The sequence below is a fragment of the Papio anubis genome, chromosome 14 (genome assembly GCF_008728515.1).
Source record: "Papio anubis isolate 15944 chromosome 14, Panubis1.0, whole genome shotgun sequence".
Lineage (NCBI taxonomy): Eukaryota > Metazoa > Chordata > Mammalia > Primates > Cercopithecidae > Papio > Papio anubis.
The window spans coordinates 31,460,903-31,479,612 of NC_044989.1; positions in this window are offsets into that span (position 1 = coordinate 31,460,903).

Here is an 18,710-nt window from a genome sequence, read left to right on the forward strand (position 1 = left end):
GGTGTTGTTGACATTGCAAGTTGTCTCCAGTGCTTTACAACCCATTTTGAACTCGAATAAGAAAACCACTCGAGTTTGCTTTTTGTCTAACATCATTTCCATGCTCTAAGATAAATATAAAATAAACAGCAAGTAATAAGTCATTTGCAAAAAAAAAAAATAAAGCAAGAAATGTGCATTAAAATGATATATAACATAACCCATTTACTTAGGAATGTATTCCAATATCAAACACAAATTTCAACACTGCAAAAACCTTAATTATGTTTCCACCATCTCAGCCTCAGCCCAGTTCTGTGCCCTTGCTGGAGAGGTCCTGCAGTCATTTGCAGGAGAAGAGGCACTCTGGTTTTTGAGGTTTTAGTGTTTTTGCATCTATTATTTCTCATCTTTGTGGGCTTATCTACCTTTGATTTTTGAGAGTGCTGACCTTTGAATTGGGATTTTCTGGAGTCTCCTATGTTGAAAAGGAGTGGTGAGAGAGGGCCTCCTTGTCTTGGGCCACTTTTCAAGGGGAATGTTTTCAGGTTTTACCCATTTAGTATGATGTTGGCTGTGGGTTTGTCATTTACAGTTTTTATTATTTAGAGGTATGTTCCTTCAATATCTACTTTAGTAAGAGTTTTTAACATGAAGCGAAGTTGAATTTTACTGAAGCCCTTTTCTGCATCAATTGAGATAATCATGTGGTTTTTGCCTTTAGTTCTGTTTACGTGATAAATAACATTGATTAATTTGCATGTGTTGAACCAACCTTACATCCAGTGATGAAGCTAACTTGATCATGTTGGATAAGCTTCCTGATGGGCTGCTAGATTTTGTTTGCCAGTATTTTATTGAGGATTTTTGCATCAACATTCATTAAGGATATTGGCCTGAAATTTTCTTTTTTTGTTGTTTTTGTTTTTTATTTCTTATTTTAAATTTTGTAGATACATAATAGGTGTATATATTATGGGGCACATGAGATGCTTTGATACAGGCATGGAATGCATAATCACATCACATAAAACAGGGGTAGCCATCATGTCAAACATTTATCCCTTGTGTTACAAACAATCCAATTACACTCTTTTAGTTACTTTAAAATGTACAATTAAATTATTGTTGACTATACTCACCCTGTTGTGCCAGGATGGTCTTTTTTAAAGGTATGTCCCTCCTATACTCATGTTGATGAGGGTTTTTATCATGAAGGGGTGCTGAATTTTATCAAATGTTTTTTCAGGTTCTATTGAAATAATCATGTGGTTTTTGTTCTGGATTCTGTAATGTGAAGTATTATATTTACTGATTTGCATATGTTGAACTAACCTTCTATCTCTGGAACAAATCCTATTTGATCACGGTAGTGACCTTTTTAATATGTTGTTGAATTAAGTTTGCTAGCATTTTGTTGAGGATTTTTGCATCTATGCTCATCGGGGATATTGCCTCTATTTTTTTTTTTTTATTGTATCTTTATCTGGTTTCAGTGTCAGGATAATTCCGGCCTCAAAAATGAGTTTGGAAGTATTTACTTCTTTTCCATTTTTTTGAAGAGTTTGAATAGAACTGGTATTAGTTCTTCTTTAAATGTTTGGTAACATTAAGCAATGAAGTCATCTGTTCCTGAGTTTTTCTTTGATGAGAGATTTTTTTACTATGGCTTAGATCTCATTACCTGTAATTTGTTTTTAGATGGAGTCTCCCTCTGTAGCCCAGGCTGGAGTGCAGTGGCGTGATTTCTGTTCACTGCAAGCTCCGCCTCCCTCCTGGGTTCATGCCATTCTCCTGCCTCAGCCTCCTGAGTAGCTGGGACTACAGGCGCCCGCCACCACACCCGGCTAATTTTTTGTATTTTTAGTAGCGACAGGGTTTCACCGTGTTAGCCAGGATGGTCTCGATCTCCTGATCTCGTTATCCACCTGCCTCAGCCTCCCAAAGTGTTGAGATTACAGGCATGAGCCACCATGCACAGCCTATTAAGGTTTTCTATTTCATCATTATTCAGTCATGGTAGGTTGTATATGTCCAGGAATTTATCCATTTCCTCTAGGTTTTCCAATTTGTTGGTTTGTAGTGGTCCATAATAGTCTCATTAAAGAATAATGACACTTTGCACTTCTGAGGTCTCATTTGTTATGAGGTAGGAGATCAGCAGGGTTTGTTTTCTGAACACTGGTCATGACCCTGCTGATAAAAACAGGTTGTAGCAAAGAAGCCACCCAAAAACAGGTAGGACTAGGTATTACAACATATTTTCATAAGACATTCCCACGAGCAACAGTTTATATCATGGCAACAACCTGGAAGTCAGCTTTTATGGTTCTAGGAACTCCCTGCCCCTTGTCCAGAAAGTTTGTAAATAATCTGCCCCTTAATTAGTATATAATTAGTAGTAGGTGTAAATATAGCTAGCCTTCAATCTGAGTGCTAGTCTGCCTATGGGATATCCCTAACCTGTTTATGAAGCTGCCATTTTTCTATACACTGTTGCTCAAATAAACTTGCTTTGTTTCACCCTTAGCTCACTCTTGAATTCTGTCCTGAGTAAAACCAAGAACCCTCCCAAGCTGAGCCCCAGTCTTGGGGTTTGACTGCATCAGTTATGTTTTCTTTATTATTTCTGATTTTATTCATTTAAGTCTTCTCTCTTCTCTTTTTCCTTAGTCTAGCTAAGGGTTTGTTAATTTTATTTTCTAAAAATACAAATTTTTATTGCATTGATCTGTAATTTTTGTCTCCATTTCATTTATATCTGCTCTGATCTTTATTATCTGTTTCCTTCTACTAATTTGGGGTTTGGTTTATTCTTCGTTTTCTAGTTCATTGAGATGCATCATTAGGTTGTTTATTTGAAGTCTTTCTACTTTTTTGATGTAAGCATTTATTGCTATAAACTTCCCTGTTAGTACTGCTTTTGCTGTATGCCATAGATTTTGATATGTTGTATTTTCATTTTTATTTATTTCAAGAAATTTTTTAATTTTCTTCTTAATTTCTTTATTAATCCATTGCTCATTCAGGATCAGGTTGTTTGATATCCATTTGTTTGTGTCTTTTCAGAGGTTCCTCTTGTTTTTGTTTTCTAGTTTTATTTCATTGTAGTCAGGAAGGTCACTTGATATGATTTCTGTTTTTAAATTCGTTTAGACTTGTTTTGTGGTCTAAGATATGGCCTATTCTGGAGAATGTTCCACGTGCTAATTAAAAGAATGTGCATTCTACAGCAGTTGGATGAAATGTTCTGTAAATATCAGTTAGGTTTACTAGGTTTAGTATGTAGTTTAATGTTTCTTTGTTGATTTTCTGTCTGGATGATCTGTCCATTAGTGACAGTGGGGTGCTAAAGTCTCCTATCATTATTATATTCCACTCTATTTCTCCTTTTATATCTATTAACGTTTACTTTATATACTAGGAACTCTTTTGTTGGGTGCATAGATATTTACAATTGTTACATCCGTTTGCTGTATTGACCGCTTTATCACTGGGTAGTGACTTTTTTGTCTTTTTTTATAGTCTCTGATTTGTAGTCTATTTTATCTACATATAGCTATTTCTTCTCTTTTTTTTTTTCAAGTTGCATAGAATATTTGTTCCACCCTTTTACTTTCAGCCTATGTGTCTTTATAGGTGACTAGGGTTCTTGAAGACAGTATATAATTGGGTCTTGCTTTTTTGTCCATTGAGTCACTCTGTGCCTTTGAATTAGAGAATTAAGGCCATTTATATTAAGTGTTATTATTGGTAAGTAAGGTCTTACTACTGCCATTTTGTTGCCTGTTTTCTGGTTGTTTTGAGACATCTCTCGCCCTCCCTTCTTTTCTTACTATCTTCCTTTGTGGTTAAGTGGGAGTATCTTTTAGTTTTTTCCTTTTTATTTTTGTGAATCTATTATAGGTTTTTGCATTGCAGTTACCAAGAGGCTATTTTTAAAAATCTTATAGAAAGTTATTTTAAAAAGATGACAACTTATCTTAGATCACAAACAAAAGAATAGAAACACAGGCAAAGACAAACACACAAAAAAATTCTATGCTTTAACTGCATACCCACCCAACTCCCATATTTTCACTTTTAGTTGTCTCAATTTATGTATTATAATATTAGCTGTATCTTAACAGGTTGCTGTAGCTATTATTGTTTTTGATAGATTAATATTTTGGGCTTCATACTACAGTTATGAGGAATTGCATACTACAAAAACAATGATAGAGTATTCTGAGTTTGACCATGTACTTAATTTTACTAGTGGGTTTTATATCTAGAAAAGTTTCCTTTCACATGTTAGTATTTTTATTTTCTTTCAGATTGAAGAACTTCCTTTAGTATTTTTTTTTACAAGAAAGGATTAGTGATGCTGAATTTTCTCAGCTTCTGTTTGTCTAGGAAAGAGTTTATCTCTCCTTCATATTTGAATTATAATTTTGCTGGATACAATATTCTCTCATGGCAGTTTCTTTTTTCTTTGAGCACCCTAAAATGTTGTTCCAGTCCCTCCTGGCCTGTATTTTTCTATTTAAAAGCCTGTTGCAAGACAAATTGGAACTCCTCTAGATGTTATTTGCATCTTTTCTTTTGTTGCTTTTAGAATCTTCTCTTTGTCCTTGACATTTGAGAATTTGATTGTTGTATGTTGGGGGTAGCCTTATTTTGGGTTGAATCTGTTTACTGTTCTAAGATCTTCCTATACCTTGATATTTATATTTTTAATTTTGGAAAGTTTTCTATTATTTGTTTAAATAAGCTTTCTTGACCTTGTTCTTGTTCAGATGCCTCTTGAACACTACTAATTCTTAGATTTGGTCTTTTAAGGTAACTTTTTAATATCTTGCAGGCAGTCTTCGCTCCTTTTCATTCTTTTTTCTTTTTTCTCCTATGACTGTGTATTTTCTAATAGCAGGTCTTTGAGCTCATTCACTGTTTCTTTTGCTTAGTTCATTTTGCCATTTAGAGCCTCTAAGGAGTTCTTCAGTTCAGCATATGCATTTCTCAGTTCTCAGCTTTCTGTGTTTTTTTAATTCTTTGTTCAACTTTTCTGATACATTTTTGAACTGCTTTTCTGTGTTATCTTAAAGATCATCAAGTGTCTTTAAAATTGCTATTTTGAACTCTTGTTCAGAGAGCTTACAAATCACCTTCTTGTTCGGGTCAGTCACTGGATTTTTTCTTTGTCCTTTTGGGGAGTTTGTGGTTCCTTGTTTGTTATTGTTTCTTGTGAGTTTTTTATCTACGTCTTTGCATTTTAGGATTAGTTATTAATCCCCAAATTCTCTGACTGACTTGTTTTGGTTTTCATTTAGTATATTTGCTTAGTAAACCTTTACCACTACGTCTCTGCCTCCTTTTCAGCTCTAGATAGTACCATAAGCCCATGTTTGCCACGGCTCTATTAAATAGTTGGAGCATTGCCTGTTCCAAATAGGGGAGGTCCCAAAGGGATTATCTGGCAGTGTGGAAAGGCTGGCCAGGGGTGCATGCTCAGGGACCTGTGAACCATACCTACTACAGCATAATGCCACTAAACAGCCACTCCGATTTGTTGTCTCCTTTGGCCAAGTTGCAAAGCAGAGTCTCCAGGGTTGGGGATGGTAGTCCCACCTGCCGGTTTTGTCTCTGCCTGTCCTCAGAGATATTTCTCTTTGAGGCACTCGTGACGTTTCCTGTGGTTTAAGGCAAATAATAATAATAATAATAATAATAATGTCTCCTGCCAGGGAACCCAAGAAGGTGGAAAAGATAATCGGTTACCTCAATTTCACTTCTTCCAGTGAAGAAAGTGTGAGTTAGGTGGAGATTTTCTGTGTGTTGGTGCTGAGCAGAATGTGGGGAAGGGTGATGCAAATGTAAAAGTCTTATTCTTCTCCTCCCATCTACTCATTTTTCCACTATTCTATGGCCCTGGGAACTGTCTCATCCTCATATTTGAGCTTTAGGTTGTTGCTGGTAAAAATCTCAGTGTTGTATATTTGTTTTTAGTTTTCTATGACAGGGAGCAAAGCCAACTTATTTCTATACCACCATTTCGGAAGAAGACCCTCTATATTTAAACTCCTGAAGACCAAAATCACAGATGAAATATCAAAGACATACAGAGTAACAAAAAATCATTAGAAAGAGAGGAACAGACTTCTTGTCAGAAACTGTGCAAGCAAGATGATGGAGTGACATCTTTAAAGTATGTAAGGAAAATATTGTTACTCATAATTCTATGTGCAGTAATAATATCTTTGAAAAATGAGGGTAAAATAATTTTTCAGTCTTTCAAAAGCTGAGACAATTCATTTCTGGCAGGCTTACATTACAAGAAATAGTAAAGGAAGTTCTTCAGGCATAAAGAATGTTATATAAGACATAAACTTGTGAATATCCTTTACAATATCTCTTAAAAAATCCTCAACAACATATTAACAAATCAAATACAGAGATATATTTAAAAGGTAATAGATTATGAACACGTGGTATTATTCCCAAGCTAGAAAGGTTGGCTCTACATTTGAAAATCTATTAATGTAATTCACACATTAAAAGAGTAAAGAGAAAAGCTAAATAATCATTTCAATGAACACAGAAAAAGTTTGGACAAAATTCAAGATCCATTCCTGGGGGGAATAAACGTTGTTAAAATATCACTTAACTTCCAATTAATCTACAGATTCAATGTAATCTCAATCAAAATCTCAACAGGATTTTCAGTAGAATTATTAAGCTTCTAAGCTTATATGGAAAAGCAAAGCAATTACAATAGCCAAAATAAGTTTGAAAAAAATAATAAAGTTAAAGGACTCACACAAGCTGATTTTAAGACATATTAAAAAGATACCATAATAAAGGCGACATGGTATTAGTGAAAAGATAGAAACATAGACTACTGTAACAAAATATAGCCCAGAAATAGATTCACAAATGTGATCAACTGAGATAGACAAAGGCTTAAAGGTAATTCAATTGAGAAAGGAAAGTCTTCAATAAATAGTGTAGAAAAATTAGATGTCCATATACCAAACACATGAATTTTTACCTATAATTCACATCATACACAAAAATTAATTCAAAGTGGATCATAGAGTTAAATTTAAAACCTGAAACTATAAAACTTCAAGAAGAAAACATAGGAGACAATTTTTTTGACCTTTCTGACCAAGTACTTTTTGACCAAGTCCTTGCATCTGAATCTATAGACAACTCTTGCAACTCAATATTAAAAAGACAAAAACCCCATTAAAATATAGGTGAAATACTCGAACAAGCACTTCAGAAAAGAAGATATAAAAATAGCTCATAATCAAAAAAGTTATCAATATCATTAGTCATCAGATAAGCTAAAATTAAAACCACTACATAATGCCATTACACATTTACTAGAATGTCTGAAAATAAAAAGAATAACACCAAAATTGTTAACAAAAATGTAGACAGTTTTAGAAAGTTAAGTATACACCTACCTTATGATCTGACAATTCAACACCAAGGTAGTCTTTCCCCCAAAAATGAAAAGTCCACAAACATACTCATATAAGGAAGTACGTAGAAACTTTAGTAATAATAACCTAAAACTATCAAACAACCCAAATGTCCACTAAGAGGAGAATAGACTCCAAAAATTGGATTCTATATATTCCAACAACTAAGCCAAACTACTACTTAGACAAAAAGCGACTACTACTGATACTATTGACACATGCAAAATCATGGATTTCTCCCATAGACATTATGCTATGTATGCAAAAAAGTATATATTAAATGCTTCCACATATATAATGTTCCAAAGAAGGTAAAATTAACCTATGGTGAAAAAAGGATCAGAAAAATAGTTATCTGGGCAGGAGGGACACTGCATGGGAAGGGACATGGAAATCTTTCTGGCATGATAAAAACATTCTGTATCTTGATACAGGTTTGAGGTACATAAGTGCACGCATTCATAAAAACTCATCAAATAGTCCTCTTAAGATTTGCATATTTCATTATATATGAAATTTACCTCAAAGAAATTGGCAAATTTTAATATAATTGTTATATTTGCTTTGCCAGAAGTATGGATTAGAGATTATCAAACTACTCTTAGTGTCTTCTTGGTTTGAGCAAATGTATAAATATATTCAAGACAATTCGAATCAGTTTTCTCATTGTTAAAGAAATTACAAATATGGAAAAAGAGGAGATGAAAATGTATTATGCAATGTTGGATTAGAACAGTCAGCATGAACATGAATGATTTTTATATAGATAGATAAATAGGCAAATAAATATAGATATGTGTGTACTTATTTATATATCTGTGTATTTTTTTTGCTTTGTCTCTTGAGGGGGCGTGGGACCAATGACACACCAGAGCTCTGTGCACACACAGTACCTGGATCTTTATTTCTAAATAGCATCTTCCACCAAAAGGAACTAATGCATGTGGAGAAAAGGCTAATTTCAGGACAGGGGCAGAAAAAATATAGATAATGAACACAGAACATCTTCCTGTGGCAGAAGGTAAAGAAGTATTCACAGAATGATGTGAAAAAGATACAAGAGTCTACCGCCGGTTAAATCTGGGGAAATTTGAGCCTCAAAATAAGTAATTGTGATAAGCAATTATAATCCACTGAGTAAAGTAAAATCCATGTGACCATGCTGATATGAACACATATTTCAACAGTCAATAAATGAGGAGAGGAACACTTCCTTACAATAGAATAGCAACTAATATTTATAGAAAGAGAGAATTGGAAAATCATCAATAGTTGCTAAAAGTCCACATGTGAAAGCATTCTAAAGAGCTGAATATTCAAATAGCCTTAAAGAATCTTCCATAATCAATTTATTAATCGTAGGGGAAGATAGTAACTTCACAGCGGAGGAATGTTATGGGCTCAACTGAGTGATTAAAATTAAATTGCCAAATGTTGGGATAAGCAGACTGATATTGCTGCAACATCACTTCTGTGCTAATCCTGCAAAAATAAAAATACCAAAGTAATATGTAATAACAAGAAAACATCAGGCAAACTCAAGTTGAGAGACTATAAAATAACTAACCTGCACTCTTCAAAAATGTCAAGGTGAGAAAAGACAAAGAAAGCCTGAGATATTGTTCCAGTTAAATGACCAGAGAACCAGGACCCAAAAATGTGATGCACAATTCAGGACTGGATTTTGAGCCAGGACAGATGGAGGAAGAAGAGGAATACCTATAAAGTGCCAATCCTCAAGCTTTTTGGCACCAGGAACCTATTTCATGGAAGCAATTTTTTGGCAGTGGGTGACGGTGGGGCTAGATAGATTCTCATAAGGTGCACACAACCTGGATCCCTCGCATGTGCAGTTCACAATAGGGTTCTTGCTCCTATGAGAACCTAATGCTGCAGCTGATCTGACAGGAGGCAGAGCTCAGGTGGTGATGCTCTCTGGCCTGCAGCTCACCTCCTGCTTTGTGGCCCGTACCAGTCCACAGCCTGTGGATTGAGAACCCTTGATATAAAGGACATATTGGAAACAATTGACAAAATTCAAATATTGACTGCTGATTACATCATCATAATCCATAAGTGTTAAATTTCCTTATTTGTATCATACTGATTATGAGAGAGAATGTATTTATTCCTAGGAAATACACACTGAAGCATTAAAGGACAGAGAGGTGTGATGTCTTCATATTTCTCTAAAATGGTTCAGGAAAAATTAATTTTCAAAAATAATATGTCCACATTCATACCCAAAGGCAAGATTATTAATTTATGTCAAAACTGAGTTAATGTGTTTAGTTGTTAACAACTTATTCTTTTCTGAAGATACAAGTGGCATGCCTACGAACATTGCAATTTCGAGAAACAGATACAACTTGTTTTGTGTCAGCTATAACCCTAATTCTGGCATCACACTTGTTTCGCTATTAACACATACCACAATATTTTGAGCCATGTGTCTCAAGCTTTGAAGACGAGCCTCTACTTTAAAAGGTCATCTGGTGGGGATGGTTAATGAGTATTTAAAAAAAAGTTAGAAAAAGTGAATAAGACCTACTGTTTGATAGCACAACAGGGTGACTACAGTCAATAGCAAGTTAACTCTAAAATAACTTAAAAAGAGAGTTTGCAACTCAATGGATAAATGCTTGAGGGGATGGATACCCCATTCTCCATGGTGTGATTATTTCACATTGCATGCCTGTATCAAAACATTTTCTGCACCCCATAAATATATATACCTACTATGTACCCATAAAAATTAAAAATTTTTAAAAAGTTTAAAGCTAAACGGTCATCTACTTGTTATTTTTCTGACAGATGTAAATTTGATTCTTGTTAGTTCAATTTGTGTCGAGCTAAAACTAGAAACTATCTTTTATTTGTAGAAATGAAAGAAAAATGAAAGTTTGTGTTCATCCTGGTTTTTTAAAAAGTTAGAAATGTTCATTACAATTACCTCCCCAAAGTGTTCTAGGGTGGATTTAATGGGATACTCTAAAGTTTTCAACATAATTCTTGAATAATATGAGTTTCTCAATAAACATTAGTTTTTATTATCTTTATATCAGCAGCACCTACCTAGCACCTGAGATAAAATAGATATTGAATGAAAGAGCAAATGTGCAATTCATTGATGTGTATAGGTGTGTGTGTACGTGTGTGTGGCTCACGTATAGAATTCATGCACATATAAAGCATATTCACCTGACTACACACACACAGGTGGCCTTCTTTACCATGGGGTACCTTCCTGCATAAGGGGGCTCCATCTTGAGGCCATGTCTATCCCACCTACCTCATTAGTTTCCTTCCACTACACTGAAATCACTTGCAACTTTATCTCTTTCATCTTTCTTTTCTAGGAAAATCGTATTAATGATAATAAGAATGTATTTTAATACCATAAACATGGCTTTTCAGTTGATCATGGCTCATCAATTAGCTCTGATGCTCCAAAAACTGCCTCCAAACACACACAGAAAGGCACACGCGCGCACACACACACACACACAATTAGAAGTTATGTGCCTTCTTGCATCTGTATTCAAAAGCCTCAGAATTTTATTTACATTAAAAAATCAACTTCAAGATGTGAAACTCATCATTAATTATCAATAGGTAAATGTTGAGCTTTACCTGTATGTCAGGCTCCAGGATCTCATAGTTGCATTAGGCTTCTTTTCTCCAGTTGCTTCCTAAGCATGGTTCCCACTCCCAACTCCCAAGGCTACCCATGGCTGCTAGGGCTTTAGACATTGCATTCCTATTTCAGGAAAAATGAAGGAGGAACATTCAAAAAGAGCACAGCCCCTCTCTAATGACATGTCCCAGGAAATGCAAACACCCCTTTGGCCAGAACCTAGTCACTTGGCTGCATCTAGGTAAGAGGATGGTTGAGGAATATAACCATTACATGGGCTTCCATGTGCCTAATAAGTAGTTAAGAGTTTTATTACTGAGGAAGAAGAAGAGAACAAATATGAGAGAAAACCAGCAGTCATAGCCAGCATACTATAGAGGGAAAAGTACACAGTCTGAGAAAGAATTTTTAAAAAATTGAGGTTAGACATCTGGCTTCTGTTAATACTTGTGCCAGGTCAAGCAAAGCTTAGTTTGTCCCCAAACACCTAACACTGGTACAAAAGAAAAGAAAAGAAAAAAAAAAACACCAAAAAAAAAAAAAAAAAACAGCAATAGGCCAGGTGCAGTGGCTCAAGCCTGTAATCCCAACACTGTGGGAGGCCAAGGCGGGCGGATCACTCAAGGTCAGTAGTTCAAGACTACCCTGGCCAACGCGACAAAACCTTGTCTCTACTGAATACAAAAATTAGTGGGGAGTCGTGGAGGGCACCGCAATTCCAGCTACTTGGCAGGCTGAGGCAGGAGAATCACTGGAATCTGAGAGGCAGAGGTTGCAGTGAGCCGAGATCACACTACTGCACTCCAGCCTGGGTGACAGAGTGAGACCCTGTCTCAGAGAAAAAAAAAAAAAAAAAAACAGCTGTACCATAGGCACAGAGGAATAGTGGAAGAAGAATATAGAACAGTGTTTTTCACACCTTAGCATGTATTCAATCCAGGAATCTTCTTAAACTGTGTAATCCGATTCAGAGAGTCTGGGATGGGGGTTGAAATTCTGCATTTCTAACAAGCTCTCAGGTGATACCCACACTGATAGCCCATGGAACACACGTGCAGTAATATGAATCAAATCTGAGAATCCACCTTTCCCTTTCTTAATAAAACACATCATTGATATTCCCCCTTTTTTCCTTTCATGGCTTTAACTATTAAGTTGCCTCAAGGGTTTAAGACATATGGTGGTTTGTCATTCGCTAACACAAAAATTAGTTTTCCTAGATTATTTCATTTTATTCCTTTTTGGAAAGCTAGTTATAAATGCTATAATATTCAAAAGATTAAAAATGCAGTGAAAAATAACCCCTTCTCTCATCTCTGCTGGCCAACTAACTCCTCAGTTCTATTCCTAAGAGACAAACACTGCCACCAGTTTTGATGTGTCCTTCCAGAAGTGCTCTGTACGTACAGAAGTAAATATGTGTGTGTTACACAAATGGCACTAAATTATATACATTATCTTGAACATCTTTTTATTTAACATTATATCTTGAAAATAATGCCTCTAAAATACATAAAGAATTCTCTCATTTTTTTTTAAAGAAACAGATGTATAATGGCTCACTCTCTGGATGTGTCTAATTTTTTTATGTGTATGAAAATTGTTTCTATCATTTTGCTAACTAACCTTGCATGTGTATTACTTTGCACAAGTGTGAGTGCTTTTGCAGACAAGTTCCTAGAAGAAGAATTGTCGAGCCAAAGGCTATGTGCATGTTTTATTTTGCTAATACTACCAAGTTGCCCTCCTTTGAGGTTTTAATAAGTTACATGCCCCTCAGCACAATATAAGGGTGATTCACTGTGAGGCTAGTGTTTGTGAAGTGTTGACTTGCCCATTAAATAAATTCAGCATGTACTGAAGACACCAGCATGGCAAAGGCATCAAAAAATAGAGGAAAAACGGGTTTTAAAATGTCAAAATTTCAAAAGAATTAAAATAGTCATTTTGGGAAGAGCAAAAACTTTACTTACTTTGTGGTTTAGTGCTGTTTTCCATTTGGATTACATATATGAAGAGACACAATGTTTTCAGTGCTTAAACCACTCAAGGTCTAGTCCAGCCATGTGGGTGGGAGTGATTCCCTTAGTAACTGGGTGACCCTAGTCAGCCACCTAGCAACTGCATTTCAACCTGGCAATAACATCCAGTGTTGAAGCTTGAGCTAGCCAGTTTGGTGTCTGTTGATCATCATGGACCAAATTTTATGCCAGGCCACATCAAAAGCAGTGTGACTCCATTAGTTTCAGCCAATATGTGGTTTCTTCTTCACACATGTGTTAGTCCGTGGACCAACAGTTAGAGCAAGAGCTACTTCCTCTTAAAACGAAAAGAATCCATTCAGTTCACATTCCTCAGAAGAAAGCAACCAAACTGCTGGATGCTTTATGGGCTCTCCAGTTTGAGCACTGTGAACTTGAACCCAAACATCATTAGGAACACGGGTGTTCTTTCTTCGAGGCATATAATCTTTTCTGAGCTTCAGTTCTATTTGAAGCTTCTAATTCACAGTTTGAAAATATGCTTTGACCTCTGAGTAGCCTTTTTAAACAAGTATTTGCAGATTTGAATACACGGTTCTACGTCCTTCAGTTGCCAGGCACCTGCATTCCTAGAAAGACTAGCAGAAAACTAAGTGCCCTTGGAGGCCTTATAAGACATACTTCTCTTTCCTGGGTTTTCCACTTCAGTCAGCTCCTGAAATTCACACCCTCTAAATTATCAGATGCCTCAATTCCACAGAGGGACTGTATACTTACCTCTAGAACCCAACCATGTTCCTCCAATATGTTTTCTAGCACATCACATTTCTCATTTGGAGTGGATAACTGGTTAGCAGTGCTATGTTTCCCACATTTTAAACAGTTGCTAGCTATTCCATTTCCTTTGGTCTGGATCTTAATACTTTAAGAAGAGAATGACTATTTTCCTTAACTGCACTTTATGGGAGAGAAAAAGTGACAAGCAGTTAGCTCAACCTGAATACACACCTTATTGATTATCTTCCTGTAGAAATAACCCATCCACTGGCTCCTGATACATTAGACAGGACTACTATTGTTGCAAGCAATTGACACGCAACACCCACTGCCTTGTATATTCAACTACAGCCTTCCATTTTCCCAAGGAGGAAATTTTAAAATTAAAAAATAAATTATTAGCCCAAATCAATACTTTCGGAAATTTATGTCAAATATCAAATACCTATGTATCATTACTTCATATTATTTTTACTCTATATTTAAAATTATATATAAAATAATATAATAGGAAACTACTGGGATAACTTTTTTATAATGAATACTATGCATTTCTTTAAATCACTTTATCATACTCTTCTGATGCATTCTCATTATCACTAAATCATTCAACACAATTTTCCCAGAGTGTATCATTGTAATTTCTAGATTTTTCAGTATAGCATTTTTTGAATCTGTATATGATACTGTCTCTGGAAGTTTTGTCTCAAGCCATAGGATAGTCATATAACAGGTGTTTTTCCCCATTCACCCTAGAGATGCATATTTCTGATGTCCATACGTAAACCTTTTACTGTATTATTATGACTTCCAAAGTCACATTAATTTGTCTTTTGAAACAATGACAAAATGTATTTTCTCATTGTTAATGATCAACATTCCTAATTAATTTTAGACTGATTGATTGATCAGATCGATTACAGGTAAAGCTCAACATTATCAGTACCCAGAATAGCACTGGATGAAGGTTATTTCAGGCTCATGTGCTCCCTAGACATCATTGTATATTGTTCTTCAGAATTAAACCATTGAGAGGGTCCCCTAAATAGGATAAACTATTTTCTGAGGTACAGCTATAGAGAGGGAAAACAAGTCTGCAGACGTAGAGCTCCCACAACATTGCTAGCACCTTTTGTATTTGTGTCCTCCCCTGCGTTCTCATGCATGAGATGGTGAGATAGGTTTATTTTTCCTATTGATAGATGGACACATATGGCATCTTAAGCAAAAGAAAAAGTGAGGTATGGGCATAATCCAGGGTGGGGAAGTAAACTGCAGGGATCCTGGGATGGGTCACTAAAGTGAAGAAAGAATAGTAAGGACCAGAGTAGCTCCATGAACCTTAAGAACTGCACTCCTGGGCCGGGCGCGGTGGCTCAAGCCTGTAATCCCAGCACTTTGGGAGGCCAAGACGGGCGGATCACGAGGTCCAGGGAGATCAGACCATCCTGGCTAACATGGTGAAACCCGTCTCTACTAAAATTACAAAAACTAGCCAGGTGAGTGTGGCGCCTGTAGTCCCAGCTACTCGGGAGGCTAAGAGACAGGAGAATGGCGTGAACCTGGGGCCCGGGCTTACAGTGAGCCGAGATCCTAGCCACTGCACTCCCAGCCTGGGTGACAAGCCGAGACTCCGCCTCAAAAAAAAAAAAAAGAACTGCACTCTGTCTGCACTGTCGGAGCCTTCCCTCTTTCGTCTGTTTAGCTTCATCCTTTCCTCCTCTAGATAGTTTCTCTATGGAACACATGGTCATGGTAAAATTCTCATTATTTTAGTTCCACGAACTGACAAGTAGTAAACCATCACCCTCTCATTTCCACCATATAAAATTCCAGGAACTATTTCTAGTTTTTATATTCTAAGCCAAACACATGTTATATGCTCTAGTTTTGTCAGCACTAAAAATAATTTAAAAGATAATTATTAAAATTTAGTAAGTGTGGAGCTTCACTCCAAAACAAGATGGAAGCTTCAAAGAATCAGACCTTGTGAGGAATCTTCAAGATACTGAGAAGAGACAGGATTGGAAGGAAGAGGGAAAACCACATACCATCTCACAGGTGAGAACCAAGAAGAGGGCACAACTACACAAGGTGCTAGCAATGTTGTGGGAGCTCTATATCTGGAGGTGGCAGAAGCTGGGATCAGGAGGGGTCACCACATAATAATGAGATTTGTGGGCATACTTCAAAGGAAGCAACCAGACTGGTTGACTAACTATAGATCTCCACCTGCCTTCTGCAGTCCAATCACCTGCAACAGAAAATGTCTTCAGGTGGGATCAGTGTCTGGGTATCTGATCATTTCAGAGGAAAATTAACAGTTTAGCTCAGAAGACCGATAGATGCTGCCTCATGCCTAAGGGCATGTCCCACCCATCCTTGGCTCTCAGAGAAAACAGTACAAAGCATAAAACTTAATAGCAGCTTCACCCCATCTTCTTCAGTGAGATGTACAAAGACCATCATGGAACAGGAAATCTAATCTAAAAAAATTATCCCATAGACAAGAATTTTCAGATTTCTGAAGAGTGAGACATGAAAGACAGATAATAAATGCAATTTATTGTTGAGTCAAATGACTTAGTCAGACAACTAGAAGAAGAAAAAAAGAGCAATCTGGATGCTGGCATGTACAAACGAGATAACAGTGGCAATGACATCATCATGCTGGCCAAGCAGACTTATGGTAATGTGCCTACTAATGATGGAGATGACTGACTTTACCCAATGTGAAGGACTGCCCAAAAATTCATCAAACAGGATCAGAGCAGCCAAGAAAATTGCTAAGACAAGATCTAAGATGGATCAGCTTAGCTTTATCATTACAACTACTGCTCAGACTCAGCCTGCAAGCTGCACTTGCTAGTCCACCTGCAGCACATCACCCTCTACTGCCACCACCTCAACATCTGCAGCAAAATCATGGCCATGGTTCATAATCTCAGTGAGAAGCTTCTCATCTCCAGGATGGACAGCACAGTATCCCCTATCCAGCAGCCAAGGACTTGCTGAACATTGTGTTTGTACAATGAACACAAACAGTGAAGGCATCCCATGTGATCTCCATCAAATGCCAGTAAGAGAAGTACATGAGTCCCATGCAGGCCTTCGCCAAGTTCAGAGCTATGGACAGCATCTAAAGGCTGCCCTAGCCAGCTGCCCCCACCCCTCTGAGTCACTGTTTTTCTTTTCTTTTTTGAGATAGCATCTTGCTCTGTTGCCCAGGCTGAAGTGCAGTGATGACTTCAGTCTCCGCCTCCTGGATGCAGGCGATCCTCCCGCCTTAGCCCCCCCGTAGCTGGGATTATAGGCCCATGCCACCGCAACTAATTTTTATTTTTTGTAGAGATGAGGTTTTGCCATGTTTCTCAGGTTGGTCTCAAACTTTTGGGCTCAAGCGATCTGCCCACCTTGGCCTCCCAAAGTGCTGTGATTACAGGCATGAGCCACCCCACCCAGCCCTAGTCACTGTTTTTCACTCATCAAATACATTTGCTAAGGAGAATACTGATGTGAGATTCTATTGGGAAATAGGCAGATTTTTAACTTGGCCAACTGGTGAATTTTGCAAGGACCTGTTTGCATTTGAGTTGGTCAAAATATGCATCAGTATCTAGCAGCATATTTCCAGCTGTATTTTTTCTAATCTAAAAAAATAAAAGAAACTTCTATGGCCAAAAAATAATAATAATAATAAGGCCTAGCACTCCAAAATAAGGATATTATATCAGAAAGATGAGGAAGGATATTGCACCCGTAAAACAAGAACAGAGATGAAAAAGAATGCGTCTGAAGCCTTAGAAATGAAAACAAAGTATTGAAATCAAAAAATTTAGTTATTCACTACCTGATTGGATATAGTTGAAATGCAAATTAGTGAGTTAGAAGATCAAGCTAAAAAAGCACACAGTATAAAAGGATAAAGACCATGGAGAATACATCCAGAAGTGCCAAACTTAGTCTACAGAAGAAAGTGAGAATAAAGTAGCTAAAGAACAAAAATGCAGATTTTGTCAGAATTAAAGAAAGCTACGTGTTTTTACCTGAAAAAGACACTGAACTGCTGTCCCTTAATTTCAAACCCAGACTCTGCCCTTTGCTTTATGGCACTGGTTCCCTGTTGCTCTCTGCCAATGTGTGAGACTCTGCACTAGTGTGAGACTGGAAGCCTAGAGGAGGAACAAAGGATTTGCTCCTTCCTGTTTATTCCCTGATCCTATCAGTGTCACTACAGCAATGGTTCATCAACTGAGAGCACCAGTTGATTCCAGTTTACTTGTTTCTTCCAATTTGCATTTTTCCCACACTAACAAAATAGTCCTCATTTCCTCATCCCACCCCCAGTCCCCTAGAGCTGCCAACACCAACCAGCCAATACCTCTTCAGAAGTCGGTCCTAGCTCCAAGGGTTTCCTCTTGCAAGACCAGAGACACCAGCTCCAGTCAAGTAGCTATCAATTGTTCAGCAGTCTGAGTCCCACCATCATGGAACTGTATTGCAAATTCTTGAGGTACAAGTACCAGCCAAAAATTGTCCCTCCATCTCAGAGTTTGAGCCGCAAATCTACAAGGACTGCTCATTAATGCCTTGAGGTTTTATGAATCCCAAATCCTTCTCTTTGTATGCTCAGCAAAAGGAGTAGTAGCTTCTTTCTGTCATTGTTGCCTCTGGGATATCTCACTCTCTCTTTTGTCTTTTCTTTACATTAGATTATTTCTGATGAAATAATTGGTATAATTCTTGTGTTTGTATGTACCCTCAATGATACAACTCCCAAAATTTCTGGTATGAACATAGCTGCATAAGTCAAAGTGTTACCCTTTGTCCTCTTGCAAGGAGGCATTGAGAATGAGTAGAATAAAA